Source organism: Hyperoodon ampullatus, assembly GCF_949752795.1.
Source record: "Hyperoodon ampullatus genome assembly, chromosome: 4".
In the NCBI taxonomy this organism is placed as follows: domain Eukaryota; kingdom Metazoa; phylum Chordata; class Mammalia; order Artiodactyla; family Ziphiidae; genus Hyperoodon; species Hyperoodon ampullatus.
In genome coordinates, this window is record NC_136917.1 from 89,448,645 (window position 1) to 89,473,410 (window position 24,766).

The following is a 24,766-nucleotide window of genomic DNA, read 5'->3' on the forward strand; positions in this document are numbered from 1 at the left end:
GATTAATAATGTTCATGCAGTTAACCTGGGGGGGGGGTCTCATCAAAATGCAGATTTTGACTTAGCATTACTGGAATGAGGGCAGAGATTCAACATTTCCAGCAAGTTTTTAGGTTATGCTGATGCTCCTGGTACTCTGACGACAACTTGAGTATCAAGGTTATATACCACCTGTCATTTACTTATATTACTTGACTTTAATCAATCAATTAATTTTGTGTCGCCCACTATGGCTATCTTTATGTAGTCTCACGTTAACTAATTCACTCATGCTTTATTGGATAAAAATAAAAGCATGCCTTTCTAATTTTTTTTCCTTCTTTTCCTAGAAAAGTTGTTTTCTTTCTAAACTTGTCACATGGCACATAAGAAAGAACAAAAGTCCATTATAGATTTAGATTTTTACATTCCCCAGCCCAAATTCCCACGGGTGACATTAAGTGAACCATTTGATGCACACACACACAGTGTATTGCACTGCAAAAGAGAAACTCAAAGTACATAGAATTCTCTCTAGCATAGAGTCTAAATTGACCTACCCCAGAATAGAGGTATCAGGCTGCAGTTTCACAAGGCCTCCAGGGGTTATGCATTCAATTTCAACAAGAGGCCAGTGGCAAGATAATAGCTGCTTTCCAAGTGGTATACTTGGTAGTCATGCCTGGGAGGCAACAAGTCCTAAACCTTAAGGGTCACCTCCAGGCAGGGGCTGCCTTCTTTTGCCAGAGACCCCAATCATTAAAATTCTCAGGCATGAAGACTTCTAGTTCAAAGGAGTCATTAGGGTTGTATGGTCCCCCAAATAAAAGCACTTTCTATATCACTCTTCCTGATCAAGAGAATCCCCTCCGCACTTATGGGATAGGGAAGTAAAAGTATATAAAACATCAACAAACTGAAAATTCAGTAGTAGAAGCCACAAAAAAACAATACACTGAACTGGCCCAAAGGGCCACATCCACTGGTAATATTAGTTTTTCTTTTTTAATATAAACATTTTTCAAATGCTCTCAGTTGAATTTGGATGCCCCCTTTGCCCATGAACCTAAATAGGATGGTGATGTGGGTGCATATATACAACAATGCCATAAAAGTTTGAGTCCCTTCCTTCTTCAAGTTTACCTAGACTAACTGGATGAGTGAATATGCCCTTTAGGATTTACAGGAGACAGGAGGACATCAGTCCCACTTTACACCTTTATAGCTCCTGAGTTTGAGGCAAAAAGACTGGAAATGGTTAGGGTGAAATTTAAAAGCAGTTCTATTCCAGTAAGCAATACATATTTGCCTTTGGTTTTCAGGCAGCAAATAGCTCAATCAAATGAAACTTCAGTATTTTCTGTTCACACTGAACCCCATTCTGGGCAACAACATCTTCATTAGTGACAACATCTATTTCAGCTTTGGATACATCTGGATTCGATAGCCACAGCCACATTGCTTTCCACCTATGTCCACATGGTTTATACTCCTTGGCTGATTTGGGTTTGACTAACAGAGAAATGCTTCTTTTTTATGAAGTTCACATGAATCTGGCGAATCTTCTGCTCCCTTACTAAACTAAGCTATAAGTTTTCACCCAGTTTCAATATAAGGGCTAAGAGAGTTTCCAGGGTAGGAGGGATGACCACAAGAATTATCTAGATTTCTTTGGGCCACTTTTCCATTCTCCATTGGATAGACCTTATGGACATGGTAAATCCAATCTCGAGCAGTCGTATCCCAAATAATAGTACTTCATGTATTTTTTCCCATGGAAAATGGTGTGTCACAGGGGAGTTTCCCTAAGAGAGTCAAAACTCTCTTATAGCAGCCAGGACATACTTCAAAAAACTCTGAGTCCTTTTAACATTCTCTCTAAATTGAGATAAGTTTGGCATAATAGACTGTAGGGAATCCGGGGTGGGAGTGTGGGGCTCAGCCTTAAGACAACACAAACTTTGCCATTCTTCATTAATAAACAATAAGTGCTCTGCCCCCCTTACCCGCCAAGTGAACAAGCCATTGTTCTAAACATTCACCTTCGTTACCCATAGCAGTCATAAATTTTTGTCTTTTCATACTCAGTGTAGAAAAGAATTTCTGTAACTTTTATCTGAAAGGAGGCAGAACCTGGGAATTTCCTGGTGGTCCAGTGGTTATGACTCTGTGCTTTCACTGGTGAGGACCCGGATTTGATCTCTGTTCAGGGAACTAAAAATCCCACGAGCTGCACAGCCTGACAGGAGGCAGAACTTTCCACTGCTAATGAAAATTTTGGTTCTAGTAGTTATAGTTGGGTGGGCCTGCAGCTGACCACCAGATAACTTACTTACTGGACAGTGAGTTAGCTTCAAACTAGGGCATTGTCCATGAAGCTATCTTTGAACCTACTTCTGGCTAGTTGGCCTACAACTACTTTCCCAATTCTGGCCCATGAATAGACAATAAAATGGAAAACCATTTATTTCCTGGTGGCCCATACAAATGGGTCAACATGTTTGCTACCAATCCTATGGACTTTCCTCAAATCCCATTAACTGGCCCATGAGATCTTCATCCTTCCTCTTCCAGAAAGTCTTGTCACTGCACCATCCAATCCTTATCAACAGTCAAGAAGTATGAATTGTCTGAGATTTTGTACTGCCTGTAAGCTAACATTTTCCTCTCTTACAGTCATGGATGCTATCAGAAACAAAACAAAACACACCTGGGTCAAAAAATGAAAGAACATTATTCACAACAGTAGCAATAACCAGAGTAGCAGCACTTTTACTAAAACCCTGAATCCCAATCCCCACAGGGCAATGTGAAGAGAGTCAAGTGACACCTGACATACAGTGGGTTGTTTCTGGAGAGTCTCCCTCAGCTGAGGAAATGAGAAATTGTTATAATGGACTATAAACATTCCTGCCCTTTGCTCTAGAGCATAATACTATCTCTATCTTCCAAAGTTGTTTACTGTATATTCTTGAAAGCTAATATAGAGCAAAAGCAGTCAGTGCCTTTTGTGTCAGGACATGCAAATATGGGAGAGGCCCATGAAGAAGTATCTCCCTACAGAGGCAAGTCAACTATATCAGTAAACAGTACATAAGAGAGAACCAAAGGCACATGTAAAAATAAAGAAATGTCAGGTGGGATAACACAATTAATATCTCAGGCAAATTTTATTTATAAGCCACATGCCTAAAAGCAAAATATGGAGAGATTGAAAATAACCCTCATCTGTGAGATTTTCTCTTTTCTCAGTTGCCCACTGCTTTTAATGAATGCCTTGGGAGAGGGAGAGGAAGTCAGGATGCTTGTGGGCATTCCCAAGTCATGCTTCTGTTGGGTCTACTTCTTTCCCCTGAAGAGCTCTGGGGCAGTCCTCATGTTATCATTCCACTCACCCCCATAGTACTGGGCTCAGTCTGCTGTGTTACTGTATCCTGCAATCTATTAACAGCAGCAAGGTAAAGAGCAAGGCCTCAACTCAAAAATCTGTTGTAAGACAATTCTCTGGGAATGGTGTCTTACCCTCCTACACCCCGCCTGTCCTCTCCGGAGTTCTTGTAGTCTTTATTTTGATTATTCCTATAAGTCTGTGCACCACAACTACTGAGCCTGCACGCTATAGCCCGTGAGCCACAACTACTGAGCCCGCATGTCACAGCTACTGAAGCCCGCGTGCCTAGAACCCATGCTCTGAAACAAGAAGCCACCTCAATGAGAAACCCATGCACTACAATGAAGAGTAGACCCTGCTCGCTGCAACTAGTGAAAGCCCACGCAGCAACAAAGACCCAATGCAGCCAAAAATAAATAAGTAAATAAATAAATAAATTTATTTATTTATTAAAAAAAATCATTTTCCTTCTGTGGCATCTCTAAGGTTGACCTAAGGCAAGGAATCAGCCTGACCCTGTGTAGCATCTTGACAGCTAGGGCATCTGTTTTGCTTTTATCTTTTTAGAGTTGTTCATTTTCTTGTGCATTTTGGCTCAGAACTGATAAACTCATCTTCACTGAGTGATATTGAATGTCTCTCTTTTTACTTACTATGTAATTGGATTTAAAGCTGATCGTGTTAGGCATTAAACAATAAATACATTATTTTTTCTTCTTGCTTTTGTTATTGTTGCATGTTTGTCTCCCCACCCCAAATCTAGTTAATATCTTTTATTCTGTGCCATTTTACTCTGATATAGGTATATGCCCCAAAACAAGAAAAATAGTAAAATACTGTCTGGATTGAATTTCATGATAAAAGATATTTTTAAAGCAAAGATTATCATTTTTGTGACTTTCTGTTTGAAAAAAAAAAATCCCACCAGGATTCAGAAGCAAAAAATATACAAATCAATTTTCACTGCAAAGTAAAGGAGCTGTTACAGTGGAGGATTACTGGACCGAATGTCAATATTTTGACATAGTATGAGTGTGTTTTGTGTTTGGTAATTGCAATCATTGTTGCTTTTGTTGTGGTCATCTATTTACAATGCTTGGTGTCAGTTTATTTATCTCTTGTAAAAATAAAATGCAGTGTGTGTGTGTGAAAAAAAAAATAACCATATGGTATACCCCTCTTTTTGAGTCTAGTAAGAAAATGGATAAACCTGAAAATGCCCATTGTCTAAGACTGTCTCAATAATGACATTTCATCCAATAAATCCCGTACATTCTCACACATGTACTACCCTAAAAAAACCCAAAAAAGCAAAGAGATTTTTTAACAGTCAAGAATTTTTTCATCAATAATGTAAGCTGCTTATTTTAAATTGTAGCACTATTACAGATGTGCATGATAAATTTCTCCTGAATGCATGCTATCCCACAGATTTGAAACATATGAGTACTATGAATATCATATTGGCTATGAAGTAGCACAGCCCTTATAAAAAAGCTTGGCATAATATAGACTGTGTTTTATCTACTAGCACGTACTATCTCACCATTTAACAAGAAGATTATTATAGAAATAGAAGGAAAGACAACTCCTGACTTGGCTAAATTGTGAATTCACCATCCTCCTTGACTTGCTCTGCTTGGGTCTAAGTTGGACATCCAAGGCTACTCCTTTGCAACTCAGAACCACTCCATCTGGACTTTGCCTGGCAGTTTTACATGCTTGAATCATTCCTGATTTTATGCTTTTCAATAAAAATCCATTCATTCTTGAATGATCTATCAGCTATTGTCTCAACCATTCTTTTGATCAAAGGTAGTTCTTAAGAAAGTAATTGTTTAAATCAGTGTTTCTTAGTGTGGCCCCACTGAAATAAAATTGTCAGGTAAGGTCCAGGAAAATTAAACTTCCTAGGTGACTCTAAAATCCTCAAAGGTTTGGAAACCACTGCCCTAAACTAGTTTTTCCTAAACTAGAGGAAAAAATAACACTAAAATTATAGGCATCCATTGAAAGGTATAAAGCAAAAACATTTTAGGCAAACAAGAGGAGGGTGATTTCCTTCCAAACATGCCAATATGTTTATCAACTATGACATCTGGGTATAATGTTTACCAGGAATCAGTTCAAAGTATTTAAATGTTCATTATAGACACCGTGAACTTATATAATTATTGTATAATTTCTATCTCTTAAATTCATAGGCCACATCACACTTGTTTTGGTATAAAACCAAAAATGTATTAGCCCAACTACCCTATACAGTGTAATAGTGAGGGCCATAGGTTTTGGGCCACACTGGGCAATAAGTTTCAACATATGAATTTGGGGGACATAAACATTCAACCTATATCACAACCCTGCTTTAAGTGAAATTCAGGCCCTTCTCAGAGGAAAATATTTCCCCTCTAGCCTCTGAAACCAATCCTCATTCTGATGCCCTCATAATCCATACTTAAGAGATTGACCCTCTCCACTATTCTATTTTAGCCACTCTTTATTTTGGCCATTTGGTGGATTTTATGACCATACTGCACTTTCTCTGAAGCTATGGTATACAGTCTTTAGAACTGTCCAAATAGTTTAGAGCCCTGACTGCCAACTCACTACCATGCTATAGAGTACATTTATTTTTTACTGAAAATTTTAAAAAGGGAGATCTTGTTCTATGTGAAATTCTTTCGGTCAAAGAGGGGTATTCAAGCAGTGTGTACGAGTCTCTTGTCCCTCACACCTCCCCATCCTTTTGTTTTAGACCAGGAAAACAGGTCCCTGTTGTGAGCTCCATGATTCAAAGGGCACCAAATGTTACAAGTGTAACAATAGTATTTAGTATATTATAAAAATTTAAGAATACATGAGTGCCTTTTCACTCAGTTCCAGTGCTAAAAGGTAGCATAGTTCAATTCAGTTGCTTTAGTGACTACAACCTTTAATATCCCAGAGAAACATGACTCCACATCTCTTGCCTAATGTCTTTATTTATTTATTTTTAACATCTTTATTGGAGTATAATTGCTTTACAATGGTGTGTTAGTTTCTGCTTTATAACAAAGTGAATCAGCTATACATATACATATATCCCCATATCCCCTCCCTCTTGAGCCTCCCTTCCACCCTCCCTAGACCACCCTGTAGGTCATTGTAAAGCGCTGAGCTGATCTCCCTGTGCTATGCAGCTACTTCCCACCAACTATCTATTTTACATTTGGTAGTATATGTAAGTCCATGCCACTCTCTCACTTCGTCCCAGCTTACCCTTCCCCCTCCCCATGTCCTCAAGTGCATTCTCTACCTCTGTGTCTTTCTTCAGTCCTGTCCTGCCCCGAGGTTCTTCAGAACCTTTTTTTTTTTTTAATTCCATACACATGTGTTAGCATACGGTATTTATTTTTCTCTTTCTGACTTACTTCACTCTGTATGACAGTCTCTAGGCCCATCCAGCTCACTACAAATAACTCGATTTTGTTTCTTTTTATGGCTGAGTAATATTCCATTGTATATATGTGCCATATATTCTTTATCCATTCATCCGTTGATGGGCACTTAGGTTGCTTCCATGTCCTGGCTATTGTAAATAGTGCTGCAATGAACATTGCTGTACATGACTCTTTTTGAATTATGGTTTTCTCAGGGTATATGCCCAGTAGTGAGATTCCTGGGTCATTTTTAGTTTTTTAAGGAACCTCCGCACTGTTCTCCATAGCGGCTGTATCAATTTACATTCCCACCACAGTGCAAGAGGGTTCCCTTTTCTCCATACCCTCTCCAGCATTTATTGTTTGTAGATTTTTTTGATGATGGCCATTCTGATTGGTGTGAGGTGATACCTCATTGTAGTTTTGATTTGCATTTCTCTAATGATTAGTGATGTTGAGCATTCTTTCATGTGTTTGTTGGCTGTCTGTGTATCTTCTCTGGAGAAGAGTCTATTTAGGTCTTCTGCCCATTTTTGTATTGGGTTGTTTAATTTTTTGATATTGAGCTGCATGAGCTGCCTGTAAATTTTAGAGATTAATCCTTTGTCCGATGATTCATTTGCAAATATTTTCTCCCATTCTGAGGGTTGTCTTTTCATCCTGTTTATGGTTTCCTTTGCTGTTCAAAAACTTTTAACTTTCATTAGGTCCCATTTGTTTATTTTTGTTTTAATTTCCATTACTCTAGGAGGTGGATCAAAAAATATCTTGCTGTGATTTATGTCAAAGAGTGTTCTTCCTATGTTTTCCTCTAAGAGTTTTATAGTGCCCAGTCTTATATTTAGGTCTCTAATCCATTTTGAGTTTATTTTTGTGTATGGTGTTAGGGAGTGTTCTAATTTCATTCTTTTACATGTAACAGTCCAGTTTTCCCAGTACCGCTTATTGAAGAGTCTGTCTTTTCTCTGTTGCATATTCTTGCCTCCTTTATCAAAAATAAGATGACCATATGTGTGTTGGTTTATCTCTGGGCTTTCTATCCTGTTCCATTGATATATATTTCTGTTTTTGTGCCAGTACTATACTTTCTTGATTACTGTAGCTTTGTAGTATAGACGGAAGTCCGGGAGCCTGATTCCTCCAGCCTCATTTTTCTTTCTCAAGATTTCTTTGCTATTCGGGGTCTTTTGTGTTTCCATACAAATTGTGAAATATTTTGTTCTAGTTCTGTGAAAAATACCATTGGTAGTTTGATAGGGATTGCATTGATTCTGTAGATTACTTTTAGTAGTACAGTCATTTTCACAATGTTGATTCTTCCAGTCCAAGAACATGGTATATCCTCTCTTGCCTTATGTCTTTAAAACACCAGGTAAATGAAGTATGCCACTATTAATGTTTTTGGTAATAGGCACTGCTTTGGAGTGAGGGAAGCATTCAAGTAACACAGTGCTTAGTGCTTATGGAACAAAAAAGACATTAATAAACTTGTTAATTCTTTTATCTTATACAGCATAAATGTCAATTATTATTATATAGAAAACTGTTATTTCCAACTTTCTCAGTAATGTCTGGGTATTCATTTTCTTGTTTTTGTTTTTTATTTCCATGTACTAATTTGTGCTCCAGAATTAGCCATCAGTTAGCACAATTTTTATAACATTTACACTAATTGGCTGAGGATATTAAATAATTAAATAATTCATATTAAATAATTCATATTGAGCTGTATTTGTACATGTGTACGTCCAATTGTCAATGGATTAAATATGACAGCAATTATTATTATTATTTATTATATATATATTTTTTGCAGTACACGGGCCTCTCACTGTTGTGGCCTCTCCTGTTGTGGAGCACAGGCTCTGGATGCGCAGGCTCAGCGGCCATGGCTCACGGGCCCAGCCGCTCCACGGCATGTGGGATCTTCCCGGATCGGGGCACAAACCCGTGTCCTCTGCATCGGCAGGCGGACTCTCAACCACTGAGCCACCAGGGAAGCCTGACAGCAATTATTTACATTAGCAACTGCATAGGCATTGAATGTTCAGGTTAAAATATTAAACACAAATAAAATTGAATAAAATATTAAAACAAGGAAAAGTGAGTTAAAGAATTTTTATTTAAAATTTCAATATGCATTCATGGGCTTCCCTGGTGGCACAGTGGTTGAGAGTCCGCCTGCCGATGCAGGGGACACGGGTTCGTGCCCCGGTCCGGGAAGATCCCACATGCCGTGGAACGGCTGGGCCCATGAACCATGGCTGCTGAACCTACGCGTCCAGAGCCTGTGCTCTGCAACGGGAGAGGCCACAACAGTGACAGGCCCACATACCGAAAAAAATAAAAAATAAAAAAAAATAATAAAAATAAAATTTCAATATGCATTCAGTATAATTTGTAGTTGCCTTTAAATTTTAATGGATACATTTAAATTTTGAGAATATACCTGTTTTGAAAACATGAAGATATTATTTTTACATTAACATGAGCATTAATTTACATTTATGTTAAATCTCCAAATTTTGAGTGGTTTGAATACAAATACAGTTGTTAAGTCCTTTAAGTTATCACTACCAATCAAATGCCATTACATGAAAATCCTGGTCATAACATATTTTTCAAATTTTTATGGATAACTATTTACTAATTTATAGATTATACATACTTTTTTATTTCCCCTCCAAACATCACTAGCCTATAAGCTCAGTACCTAATAATGTGTTATTATTAATTTTCTTTGATATTTTGCTTACTTTTAGGTAAAAAACATAACTTCACACATATTTTTCTATGTTGTAATAAATTATATTTGTCAGGCTATATATTTTATTTAGCAGTTAGCATGATTTATTACTTTTAAATACATGGATTCACAGTATCTAGTGTCTCATTTATATTTCTGCCATATATACTACGGATGTTAGGGACCTACTCTTCCCCCAGAGCATGTCACATGGAGACTCAGAAGTGAGAGTGGAGTGTTTATTGATCTAAATTGTACTGTAGTATGTGTGTGTGTGTGTGTGTCAGTGTGTGTGTATGTGTGCTTCTCAGGTGTGAGAAGATTTGCCAGGGATGACAGATGATGGTAATGAGGATAAAAGACAGATTGTAAAATAACTTGATTAAATAGCCTAGTTATAAATTCAAAACAAACACCATAACAAACACATTTTTTGAATGCACATTGGCAATGTCGGACTGTTTAATAAATTGGGTATATTATCTGGGAATTAGTATTGACTTTTCCCCCATATTTAGGATAGTATTTTAGATATAACTTTTTGTGGTTTTACAAAATTGTCAAGAAAATATAGTTATAATAGCAAAGCAATCTGATATTGATGGAAAGAGACTATTTTGCAAGCAAAATTTTAGTGTTTTGTGAAGATAGGTTTCTTTCTTCTCTCGAAGAGTCAACATTTTTTATCAAATGAAATAGAATGCACTTACATTTCATCTCAGCAAGTTGCATTCATTGGAACATTTAGGGGAAAAATGAGGGAACAGTTGAATATAACTCATTTATTAGGATAGAACAATTATTTACAAGGAAATATTTACGAGAAAAAAAAGATAATTACTTATCATTCCCTACCAGTGGAGTTACCTCTGCTTCCACTGATGGGGAAATGTTATAACTTATGTTTCCTGACATTCACTTCTAACTCTGCCAATCTCTCCCAGACTTCTAAGTCTATCTCTAATTTCTCTATTGATTCCTGGGAAAGTTCTGATGTGTACGAGGCACATCATGCTAATGTTTGTTAAAGAATAACTCAGGATCTCACCCAAATGCAAATGTGAAGGTTAATAGTCAATGGGAGTTTAAATCACTTCAGAAATCCTGAATCAGCCCTATGCTGTGTGCTGTTTCTGACAATGCCAGTCTTGGCTGCTCATATTCTATCCAGCCCCAAAATAATACTTTGAGGTTTTCACCAAATAAACAGTAAGCAAATGATCCTCCATAAAATAATTCTTACTTTAATATGTAACAAGATTTTGATTTTAATCTTTCATATATTAAGGAAAAAATATGGCCAAGGATAGAGTATTTAATACCACTTTGTACTTATTAAAAAATCAGTGACTAAATAGTAAAATCAAGAATGTTCAAGTTCATTGTTTGATGTTTTTCTCATGTTAACTACATCACAGGAAAAGATTTACTTTCATGATAACTTAGGTTGTATGTTCTTGTAATTAACCACCTTTTGTGAAGTCTCCCACAAATAGAGGAAGTTAGAACATACTCGTATAGGATTTCCAGAAGCAGAAGAAATGCTTCAATTTAATCAGAAATACTTTGTCCGCAGTTGCATGAAAATATGTTACTTACAAAACTAACTCCAATAATTGTAAATTTTAATATCTTTGGGGATCTGTTTAATAATGAATAAAAACTCATTCTAGGACCATCTCAACTTTTTGGTTTCTCTGAGGCCAGCATTGTCATTAAATCTTAGTAAGAGACATGTGAAAAATGGCTGTGTATATTCATTTAATTTATTTACATTGTGGCATCATCAATTTTTTTTTAATTAATTAATTAATTTATTTATTTTTTATTAGTTTCTGCTTTATAACAAAGTGAATCAATCATATATATACATCTGTTCCCACATCCCTTCCCTCATGCATCTCCCTCCCTCCCACCCTCCCCATCCCACCCCTCCAGGCGGTCACAAAGCACCGAGCTGATCTCCCTGTGCTCTGCAGCTGCTTCCCACTATCTATCTACCTTACGTTTGGTAGTGTATATATGTCCATGCCTCTCTTTCGCTTTGTCACAGCTTAACTATCCCCCTCCCCATATCCTCAAGTCCATTCTCAAGTAGGTCTGTGTCTTTATTTCCGTTTTACCTCTAGGTTCTTCATGACATTTTTTTAAAATTCCATATATATGTGTTAGCATACGGTATTTGTCTTTCTCTTTCTGACTTACTTCACTCTGTATGACAGACTCTAGGTCTATTCACCTCATTACAAATAGCTCAGTTTCGTTTCTTTTTATGGCTGAGTAATATTCCATTGTATATATGTGCCACATCTTCTTTATCCATTCATCCAATGATGGACACGTAGGTTGTTTCCATCTCTGGGCTATTGTGAATAGAGCTGCTATGAAAATTTTGGTACATGTCTCTTTTTGAATTATAGTTTTCTCAGGGTATATGCCTAGTAGTGGGATTGCTGGGTCATATGGTAGTTCTATTTTTAGTTTTTTAAGGAACCTCCATACTGTTCTCCATAGTGGCTGTACCAATTCACATTCCAACCAGCAGTGCAAGCGTGTTCCCTTTTCTCCACACCCTCTCCAGCATTTATTGTTTCTAGATTTCTTGATGATGGCCATTCTGACTGGTGTGAGATGATATCTCATTGTAGTTTTGATTTGCATTTCTCTAATGATTAATGATGTTGAGCATTCTTTCATGTGTTTGTTGGCAGTCTGTATATCTTCTTTGGAGAAATGCCTATCTAAGTCTTTTGCCCATTTTTGGATTGGATTGTTTGTTTTTTTGCTATTGAGCTGCATGAGCTGTTTATAAATTTTGGAGATTAATCTTTGTCAGTTGCTTCATTTGCAAATATTTTCTCCCATTCTGAGGGTTGTCTTTTGGTCTTGTTTATGGTTTCCTTTGCTGTGCAAAGCTTTGAAGTTTCATTAGGTCCCATTTGTTTATCTTTATTTCCATTTCTCTAGGAGGTGAGTCCAAAAGGATCTTGCTGTGATTTATGTCATAGAGTGTTCTGTCTACGTTTTCATCTAAGAGTTTGATAGTTTCTGGCCTTACATTTAGGTCTTTAATCCACTTTGAGCTTATTTTTGTGTATGGTGTTAGGGAATGATCTAATATCAAACTTTTACATGTCCCTGTCCAGTTTTCCCAGCACCACTTATTGAAGAGGCTGTCCTTTCTCCACTGTATATTCCTGCCTCCTTTATCAAAGATAAGTTGGCCATATGTGCGTGGGTTTATCTCTGGGCTTTCTATCCTGATCCACTGATCTATCTTTCTGTTTTTATGCCAGTACCACACTGTCTTAATTACTGTAGCTTTGTAGTATAGTCTGAAGTCAGGGAGCCTGATTCCTCCAGCTCCGTTTTTCGTTCTCAAGATTGCTTTGGCTATTTGGGGTCTTTTGTTTTTCCAAACAAATTTTGAAATTTTTTGTTCTAGTTCTGTGAAAAATGCCAGTGGTAGTTTGATAGGGATTGCATTGAATCTGTAGATTGCTTTGGGTAGTAGAGTCATTCTCACAATATTGATTCTTCCAATCCAGGAGCATGGTATATCTCTCCATCTATTTGTATCATCTTTAATTTCTTTCATCAGTGTCTTATAATTTTCTGCATACAGGTCTTTTGTCTCCTTAGGTAGGTTTATTCCTAGATATTTTATTCTTTTTGTTGCAATGGTAAATGGGAGTGTTTTCTTGAATTCATTTTCAGATTTTTCATCATTAGTGTACAGGAATGCCAGAGATTTCTGTACATTAATTTTGTATCCTGCTACTTTACCAAATTCATTGATTAGCTCTAGTAGTTTTCTGGTAGCATCTTTAGGATTCTCTATGTATAGTATCATGTCATCTGCAAACAGTGACAGCTTTACTTCTTCTTTTCCAATTTGAATTCCTTTTATTTCCTTTTCTTCTCTGATTGCTGTGGCTAAAACTTCCAAAACTATGTTGAATAAGAGTGGTGAGAGTGGGCAGCCTTGTCTTTTTCCTGATCTTAGTGGAAATGGTTTCAGTTTTTCACCATTGAGGACAATGTTGGCTGTGGGTTTGTCATATATGGCCTTTATTATGTTGAGGAAAGTTCCCTCTATGCCTACTTTCTGCAGGGTTTTTATCATAAATGGGTGTTGAATTTTGTCGAAAGCTTTCTCTGCATCTATTGAGATGGTCATATGGTTTTTCTCCTTCAACTTGTTAATATGGTGTATCACATTGATTGATTTGTATATATTGAAGAATCCTTGCATTCCTGGAATAAACCCCACTTGATCATGGTGTATGATCCTTTTAATATGCTGTTGGATTCTGTTTGCTAGTATTTTAATGAGGATTTTTGCATCTATGTTCATCAGTGATATTGGCCTGTAGTTTTCTTTCTTTGTGACATCCTTGCCTGGTTTTGGTATCAGGGTGATGGTGGCCTCGTAGAATGAATTTGGGAGTGTTCCTTCCTCTGAAGTTGTTTGGAAGAGTTTGAGAAGGATGGGTGTTAGCTCTTCTCTAAATGTTTGATAGAATTCGCCTGTGAAGCCATCTGGTCCTGGGCTTTTGTTTGTTGGAAGATTTTTAATCACAGTTTCAATTTCAGTGCTTGTGATTTGTCTATTCATATTTTCTATTTCTTCCTGATTCAGTCTTGGCAGGTTTTGCATTTCTAAGAATTTGTCCATTTCTTCCAGGTTGTCCATTTTATTGGCATAGAGTTGCTTGTAGTAATCTCTCATGATCTTTTGTATTTCTGCAGTGTCAGTTGTTACTTCTCCTTTTTCCTTTCTAATTCTATTGATTTGAGTCTTCTCCTTTTTTTTCTTGATGAGTCTGCCTAATGGTTTGTCAATTTTGTTTATCTTCTCAAAGAACCAGCTTTTAGTTTTATTGATCTTTGCTATCATTTCCTTCATTTCTTTTTCATTTATTTCTGATCTGATCTTTATGATTTCTTTCCTTCTGCTAACTTTGGGATGTTTTTGTTCTTCTTTCTCTAATTGCTTTAGGTGCAGGGTCAGGTTGTTTACTCGAGATGTTTCCTGTTTCTTAAGGTGGGATTGTATTGCTATAAACTTCCCCCTTAGAACTGCTTTTGCTGCGTTCCATAGGTTTTGGGTCATCGTGTCTCCATTGTCATTTGTTCCTAGGTATTTTTTGATTTCCTCTTTGATTTCTTCAGTGATCACTTCGTTATTGAGTAGTGTATTGTTTAGCCTCCAATGTGTTTGTATTTTTTACATATCTTTTCCTGTAATTGATGTCTAGTCTCATAGCATTGTGGTCAGAAAAGATACTTGATACAATTTCAATTTTCTTAAATTTACCAAGGCTTGATTTTTGACCCAAGATATGATCTATTCTGGAGAATGTTCCATGAGCACTTGAGAAAAATTTGTATTCTGTTGTTTTTGGATGGAATATCCTATAAATATCAATTAAGTCCATCTTGTTTAATGTATCATTTAAAGCTTGTGTTTCCTTATTTATTTTCATTTTGGATGATCTGTCCATTGGTGAAAGTAGGGTGTTAAAGTCCCCTACTATGAGTGTGTTACTATCGATTTCCCCTTTTATGGCTGTTAGTATTTGCCTTATGTATTGAGGTGCTCCTATGTTGGGTGCATAAATATTTTCAATTGCCATATCTTCTTCTTGGATCGATCCCTTTATCATTATGTAGTGTCCTTCTTTGTCTCTTCTAATAGTCTTTATTTTAAAGTCTATTTTGTCTGATATAAGAATTGCTACTCCAGCTTTGGCATCATCACTTTTAACTAATGTTATGAAATAGAAACTTATTTTTCTGGGAATTTGGGGGAAGAAATATTTATTCTCAAAAAAAAACTCCAGATTGAAAATTTAAATATTAGTGTGGGAATGGACATGGGGAAGGGTTGACTGCATTTTGTGAGCACTAAACTTTATCTGCCATCACTGACAAGGTCAAATAACTCTCTTAATGGAAGATAGCAAGAAGGTAATATTTTGAAAGCAATTCTAACCTGCATTCTTTTCCAAGTAGTACACTTTGTTTTATTTTTTAAGCCACATATCTCACCTAGGAGAAATTTTCTTTTCTGAATCTAATTCATTGTTGGATGTTACATCACTACCTTAAGTTTTATCATCATGCACAAATATTTTGACTAATCAAAAGGAAACATTATGGAGTGAAGAACTTAATAGTTAGTTGTATCACAAAAGTTTAAATAATTAAACTTTTGTTCCTTATAAGACCAAATATGAGAGAAGAGAATAAAAAGTCAAAAATTTGGGGCGGCTCAACACACGCATCTGTTAGAAAATTGTGTGTCAATTGGTACAATTATTGTTGTCTTAATATAACCAGAGTGTTATAGCCAATCTTTTATCAATTTATTTAATAAGCATCTGTGGAACACCAAGCATTTCCTTGGCACTCTGCTGCGGATACTAGGATTAGACAAAGTCCCTGTTTCTATGGAGTTTTGAGCCTTCTGAGAAAAAGTAAAAACATTTAAATCATCTTAATTCATATTTGGGACATAAACGTACTTCACATTGTACCTTACCTAGTTTAGGTGATTAGGAAAGATATTCCTGAAGCAGAGACCTGAAACTGAGATTTGAAGATGAATTAGTAATTAGGAGAGGACTGCTACAGTAAGGGAGAGAAGAATATTTTAAAGCCCTGAGATTCATACACAACCAAGAAAGCCTTAGAAATGGTTTTAACCTAAGAGTTTTTGGAAGCCATTGAAGAGGATAGACAAGGTTGTTATCGGGTCAGATTTATTTGATTAAAACTATATACTCTGGACATCTGCATTCAAGAAAAATGAATCTAGATGCAGACCTTATACTCTTCACAGAAATTACTCAAAATGGATCAAATATCTAAAGGTAAAACACAAAACTATACAGCTCTAAAGAATAACATATTAGAAAACCTAGATGACCTTGTGTTTGGTGATGACTTTTTAGATAAAACACCAAGGGCATGATCATAAAGCAAAGAATTGATAAGCTGAACTTTATTGAAAATAAATTTTTCTGCTCTGTGAAGACACTGTAAGAGAACGAAATGAAAAGCCACAGACGGGGAGAAAATATTTACAAAAAATATATCTGATAAAGGAATTGTTTTAAAAATATACAAAGAACTCTTGAAATTCAACAATAAGAAAGCAAATAAGCTGACTAAAGATTGGGCTGAACACTTTACCAGGTCAGCAAAGAAGAATACACATGTCAAATAAGTACACAAAAAGATGATTCATATGATACACCAACTGACAGATGCAAATTAAAACAACAATAGAATACCACTACACACCCATTAGAATGCCTAACGTCTAGACCATCAACAACACTGAAGGGTGTGGAGCAACAGGAACTCATTCATTGCTATTGGGAATGCAAAATGACACAGCCATTTCTTTAGAGGGCAGTTTGACTCTTCTTATATGATCCAGCAGTTGTGATCCTTGGTATTTATCCAAAGGAAATGAAAACTTATGTTCACAAAAAACCTACATCCTAATGTTTAGAGCAGCTTTACTCATAATTGCCAAAACCTGGAAACAAAAAATGTCTTTTAGTAGGTTAACAGGTAAACTCTGGTATATCCAGAAAATGAAATATTATTCAACACTCAAAAGAAATGAGTTATCAGGCTATGAAAAGACATGGACGAAACTTAAATGCATATAAAGAAATGAAAGGAGGCAACCTGAAAAGGCTAAATACTACATGATTCAAACTATATGACATGCTGTAAAAGGCAAAACTATGGAGACAATAAAAAGATCAGTTGTTGCCAGGGGTTGTAGATCCGTGGGTGGGAAAGATGAATAGGCAGAACATAGAGGATTTTTAGGAGAGTGAAAATACTGTGTTTGATACTGTTATGTTAGCTACATGCCATTACATATTTCCCCAAACCCATAGAATGTACAACACATGGAGTGAAATTTAAGGTAAACTACAGACTTTGGGTAATAATGATGACAATGTAGGTTTGTCAGTTGTAACAAATGTATTATCACTCTGGTGAGGAACATTGGCAATGGTGGAGTGGGGGGCCATTGAATGTGTACTCCAGGGAGTATATGGAAAATCTCTAAACCTTCCCTTCAGTTTTGCTCTGAACATAAAATTTCTCTAAAAAATAAAGTCTATTTAAAAAAAACAAAAAACCTATATGCTTCTGGGTTGTAGAGACTAGACTGCAGAACAAATGTGGGTGTATGGAGACCAGTTACAAACCTACTGCATAGTTCCAACAAGGGGGGACACAATATAAAGAGATAGAATTGGTGAGATTAATGTACCTTAGAAAATACAAATTGAAAAGACTTAGTGACTGAATAGTGAGATTGACACAAGTAAAAGTGTCAAGAATGTCTTCCAAGTTATTGTCATGAGCAATTGCTTCACTGATAGGAATGTCGACTGCTTCTACTCTTTTTTGTAGATTGTCCCATTTTCATCATTAATTATCTTCCTTTTTCTAAAACTTAATGTTTTTTTTTTTTATTCTTGGACCAGGTCATGATTCTGAGCTCTCTTTTTAACCCTCCCTTCCCTCCCATTTATTTCTCCCCCACCATTCTCTCTTCTTTTCTCCTCTTCTTTTCTCTTCTCTGTCTTGTCTTCTCTTTTCCTCTCCCCTCTTACCCTCTCCCTCCTTTTTCTCATTATTAATCATCTTTTCTCTTTCCTTGTTTTTTCTATATCACTCTATAAAAGTCCTCATCAAGTGTTATGTTGTCACAGGTTTGTCTTTCTGGAAATAGATGCAGAAATGGAACATGTCGGATATTTATTAGAGACTGACACTTGTGGATCAGAGGGGAAGAGAGCAGGATTGGGCAGAGTAAGAAGTCAAACTATGGTGTGGGCCAATAAGACCCCTAGGAAACACCTGTGTGTAGAGGACCAGGGTTGTCCCATGGAGGTCAAACTTTTATATCTTCACTGTGATCAGTTATTGGATGCCTGCTGCTCTGGGGATGTGTGATTTGGGAGAAGGGACTTTCTGTACCTGACGCAGACCCTGAAGGAGCTGACAATTGGAGTCTGTCTGTTGAGAGCACTCCCAGCTGCTGGGTCAACAAGTCCTTCCATGAAGGAGCATCTCAAAGTAAATGTCTGTCTGCTATACATGGCTTTCTGATAATGACACAAATATATCTCTACCATGGCTGTTCTCCTAAGCTTCCATACAAACTATTTCATATTCTATTTTCACGTTTTATGCATTTCAACCATACCATGTAATTCTTCCTCCAATTTGCTCCTAATGGCTTATCCAGCTTCATAAATAGCACCATTATCAGTTATTCAAGCCAACGTCTTGGGCTATTTCATGATTTCTCCCATTCTTTGACTAGACTAAGTCAAATCATAATCAATTTATTTCATTTTTACCTCCAAAATATGCATCAGTCTCCATGTCCACAATGACCATTGTTTCAATTCACCATCATTGTCTCTCCCTTAGTCTTTTACAATGGCCTGCTAATTTGTCCTCTAAGGTCCATAATTACACACCTCTGACATAAACTCCACACTATGGAGAGAATCATATTTTAATAAAATGAATTGGATCTTTACATACTGCTTATTAAACACTTATGTGGTTTCTCACTATTCTTAAAATAGTATTCTAACTCCTTATTATAACTTCTGTGCCCAACTTGACACCTGGTCCCTTCTTATCTCTAAGACACCATCTCTAACCACATTTTTCTTCTATTATTTTCTTCTAGTCACATAGTCTACTTTGCTCCAATCAAAATTTGAATCTCATATCTACCCCTGTAGATTTGCTTTTAAAGGTTCTTTTGCATGGAATTATCTTTCCTTGGCTCCCTGCATGTATCATTCACATTTCAGTTCAAATACAAACTCTTTAAAGGTGACTTAACTGTACCACATAAACCACATCACCATGTTTATTCACTTCATTGCATATATCACGATCTATATTTATGTTTTTTACTTGTTTATTTACTCGATTCTTCCTTCCTACCCCCAGTAGGAAGATTTTAAAGGCAGAAGATCATGTGCCTTGTTAATCGTTGTATCACTAATATTTACAAAAAAGATTGCCTATCATATACTAAACATTCAAAATGTATTTTTGCCTCCATTAATGAATTGGCTGTGATCACATTTGCTGAGATAGAAAAAGTTGAGAAAGAGCAGTTTTATGGCTGAAGATGTTGCATTACGGTCTAAATATTGGGCATCACAAGTAGTTATGTCCGATAGATAACTGAACACATGAGAATGTAACTTAAAAGAAAGATGTGAGCTGAAAATATAAACTAATCGTCAGAGAAATGCAAATCAAAACCACAATGAAATGTTACCTCACACTTGTTAGGATGTTATTATCAAAACAAAGAAACAAATAACAAAAGACAGCAAATGTTGGTGAGAATGTGGAGAAATTAGAACCCTTTGCACTGTTGGTGGGAATGTAAAATAGTGCAGCCTCTATGAAAAACAGGATGGAGTTTCCTAAAAAAAATAAAAATAGAACTGCCACATGGTCTAGCAATCCCACTTTTGAGTCTTTATTTAAAAGAACTGAAATCAGGTTCTTGAAGAATATTAGCACTTTCGTGTGCCTTACAGCACTTTTCACACAAGCCAACATGTGAAAACAAAGTAAATGTTTATCAAAAGATGAATAGATTAAAAAAAAGTGTAGTATACATATGTACAATAATACTATTAGTCCTTAAAAACATAGGAAATTCTATAATATTGGACAACCTGGATGAACCTTGAGGGAATTAAGCTAAATTAAATAATCCAGTTACAAAAGGACAAATACTGCATGATTCCACTTATATGAGGTATCTAAAATAGTCAAGTTCATAGACTCAAACTTTGGAATGATGGTTTTCAGGTGCTGGGGGAGAGGAAAATTAATGGGTGTAAAATTTCATTCAGCATGATAAATAAGCTGTAGAGATCTGCTGTTCAACAATGTAAATAAAGTCAACTATAAAGTATTGTACAAGTACAAATTTGTTAAGTGGGTAGACCTCAAGTGTTCTCACCAAGATAAGTGATATAATGGGAAAACCCTGGGATGCCTTGTATAGATAAAGCTTATGGGTGTCCTGGAAAGATTTTCCTGAAATCTGAAGAATGAGTAACAATAAATTAGGCAATTGGTGGGGATGAGGTTTTTGGAGTACCAGGAACGGCACATGCAAATTCACTGAGATAAACAGAACTTTGACATAGGGCAGAGATGGTACAAAGGCCAGTGTGATTCTGTAACAGGGATTGATGAGAATAATGGCAAAAGAATAGACTGTAAGTAAAAGCACAGGCCTGATATAAATGCCCTTATGGATCTGAAGGATTTTATACTTTATCCAAAAGACAATGAGAAACTATTAAACTGTGTCATATAAGACAGCAGTGTGTGTCTCTTTCTTTCTGAAAGATCCTTATGGCTTTATTATAGAAAGGAAATTACAAAGATAAATATGGGACGACCTGGTAGATAGTCACCAAAGACCATGCACATGACAGAGTAACTCAGAATAAGGAAGATTATATAGAAATGGAAAAGAGAGGTCACATTTCAAAGTATTTGGGGAGATAATTTTTGTTTGTTTGTTTTTGTTTGCGGTACGCGGGCCTCTCACTGTTGTGGCCTCTCCCGTTGCGGAGCACAGGACACGCAGGCTCAGCGGCCATGGCTCACGGGCCTAGCCGCTCTGCGGCATGGGGGATCTTCCCAGACCGGGGCACGAACCTGTGTCCCTTGCATCGGCAGGTGGACTCTCAACCACTGCGCCACCAGGGAAGCCCCGAGGAGATAATTTTGAAAGAAATTAGTGATCAACTGTGTAGTGGGTGGGTGTGGAGGAAGTGTCAAGAAATACTCTGATTTTCCATCTCGTTCAGCTGAAATTCCATTTTGTTTTCTGTTTATAATTATACAAGAGTGTAGAGCTGGAAGACATGCCTAAATTTTTAAAAAAATAGCATCTAGAGGATACAGATATTAATTGAATATGAGCATGAATAAATATTATGGGCTAGAGTAAAGAGCAGGAAGAAGAAAAATTGCTTTGAGTTGTAATAGTTAAAGGTCAGGTAGAGGAGTGCCAAAACAAGACTGAAAAGTAGCCAGTACATAAATAGATCAGTGCAACACCATAAAGAGAAATCAAGTTTTCAGAAAGGAGAGATGGTAAGCAGTGTTAACTACAGCTGAGGGTCAAGTAAAATGGTGCATTTGAAAATGTCCATTGGAATTAGAGACCCTAGGGAAAGTCATTACTATAGAGTGATGAAGATGAAAGCCATTTTCCTGCAGACTGAATGGAATTGTAGCCCTCTGATTCCTTCAAAACAGAAAACAAAATTATGAATCTATCAAAAAATCAGGCTAACATTTTACTTTGTGTGGGCCAGTATCCGTGATGAAATTAGCAACATTAATATGCTAGAGACTTCTAGACAGATAAAGCTGAATCCAAAGAGGAAATGCAGCATCTTACCAAATAATTCAGATATTTTTGGTTCTAGAGATTTCACTGGCCCAGAAAAAGTGCTGACATTGAAGAAATGAAGGCAGGAGTAAAAGAAGTGAGACAAATGGGGATTCTCTCTCAAGTCTTCTTTTTGAGTTCATTATATCATATGGACATTCTTTTATTTAATTATATTTTCAACACTTTTTCTCCTTTCATGATTTTTTTAGGGGAAGCTATCAACAGATTTTAAATTAATGGATTTGTACAATCAATCACTTCCGTGTGGGAGAGGAAAAAAGTATAAGTTTCTGGCTTTGTTGTCAAGGGGCTTACATTCGTAGACATGCATACATGGAGCTTTCAAAAATCCTAGGCAAAACAAGAAAGAATATAAACAAATCAATGCTTATGTTAATATTCCATACATTCCTTAAGCCACAGGTCAATGCATGCCATAGGAGTTAAAAAAAAAGATAGATTTCTTCTAGACCTCGCTCTGAGCTTTCTCTGTCATTCCAAGTAGTGTACTATTCCTTGGAAATCATCCAGATAAATTGCCATTGATCAGAACATGCACAGAAATGGACTACATTACCATGTAACATTAAATCAACTTTTGATTAATGTATTCATTTAGTCCAAGGCATTTCATAAGAGCCGAATTTCTTAGGACAAAAAAGTTTTCTCTACTCCACTAACTTATGACATCTCTTAAAATCTCATTCACAACTTCCAGTGTATATTTTCTCCATTCAATTTTTTTCTTCCACTTTGATAAACATTTCTATTTTCTGACAGAGCCTTTTTATTTTCTTACCTCTTGTTCTTTTCCTAGTTTGTATGTGCATGTGTGTGTGTATGCTTGACTACATATCAGTTAGATTAGGAGTAAAGGTCGTACTTTAGTGATAAGTAAATAGAAGAGCCATACATTTGCTAATGTTTGCTGATCAAAACCAAAAAGAAACAAAGAAGATAAAACGTATATTATGTGTTCTTTTATGTTAAAGCTAGTAAAATTATCTGATTAAAGCATACATGATAAAACCTTAAATAGCTCCAGAATCCCATGTCTGAAAATCCTGAGGTTACACATATTTTCGAATTCAAAATTATTCAAATTCTAGAAAGATAATACAGGCATGGACTATATTATATAATATTCCCAGCAAGTTCTAAAGCAACACCCTATATTTACATAAATCAATATTACTGAAGTTAAAGAGTCACCCTACTTAGGACAAAATAATAAATTATTTATTTGTGTTTAGCTAGAGTCAAATCATATAGTAATATGTTGATAAGTGATGTGGGTAAATATATACTGCAAATATCCTAATACTTCTCAATTCAAAGAAAATGTTCATATTTCTATCTATTCTCCCTCTCTCCCTTTCTCTCTCTGTCTCTGTCTCTCTCTTTCCCCATGTAACTAATATTCTGTCAGGTTGTTTGGAAATCTTAGTGAATGGGTCACTTCAATGTTAACACGTTCATTGTCATCAGGTTGGAGCTAGATATGTGATGATGGGACAGAAACAGGATTCTCGAGTAATGAGACAGAACTTCGATAGGCTGCTTTTAAAGAGAGGTTTCAGTTTGCCTTCCTCATTAAATAGCCTTCTGTCTAAGCAGTCTATAATCGAGTAAAACTGCCATAACCTTCTGCTGACTGATAAATGGATCATGATCAAAGAAGGAAGTTAGTTGGTCACAATTTTTTACCATATCTTAGGGATTTTTCCACCTGTGTTCATAAACACTACTTTCCTCATGCTCATCATTTAAGCAATTTCTTCATCATCCACGGGATTGCACAATAGGAATATTGCTATAAATGTTCACCATTCATTCTTTCAGTTTTCTCCAAGGATAATGATTTTTGTCCATTATTATCATATTTGTCAACATATTGATAACTTTAAGCTGCTTCACAATTTTCAGAAAATTTTACTATAGTTTTTCAGATACTTTACACAATGATGCTTCTTGAATTCCTGAATATTCATACTTGTCTTTAACGTTTAATTCTTTGTGATATATTCTAGTTTAATAAACAAATCAGCCATATGAATTTCCTTCTTCACTGTCAAATCTATTTAATCAGTACCAGTCATTATCTTTTTTTGTTTGTATGTTGTTTGTTTCATTATAGTGTTTGCCTATTTTTTATTAGTTCTTGTAATCACTCTCAGGCTCCAGTGTAAAAACGTCAACAATTTATGTTTCTGTTTCTTTAAATCATATTCTAAAGAAAAAGTAATAATGGATTTTCTATATCACATTCCTTATTAAGATACCTCACAAACACACCTTGATGAAGCTTATACAATAACAATATTTGCTGAGATATTGATAGTAAAATTTGTTGTAATTTTCACCTCTTGATATTACTCATGGAGTTGTATTTAACACTTTTTGGCAATTTCACTATTTAATTTAACACAATGTCACAAAACACAAAACACAAAATATTGATGAACACAAGTGTGTGACTACTAGAGATACCAAATCTCAACAAGTGCCTCCTATCAGTTCAAATAAGATTTTTGCACAAAATATATTTTATTGCCAAATTTACAGAAAGAAAGAAAAGAAAAAGGGAATTTAGATTTTTGAGCTTTTCAGATTTTGAAATTGCCCTGAAAGATTGTAGATCTATATTGATTTAAGATAGACAATTTAAATATCAGTTACAGAGAAATACCTTTTGATAAATGAATACTCATGATTAATCTAAA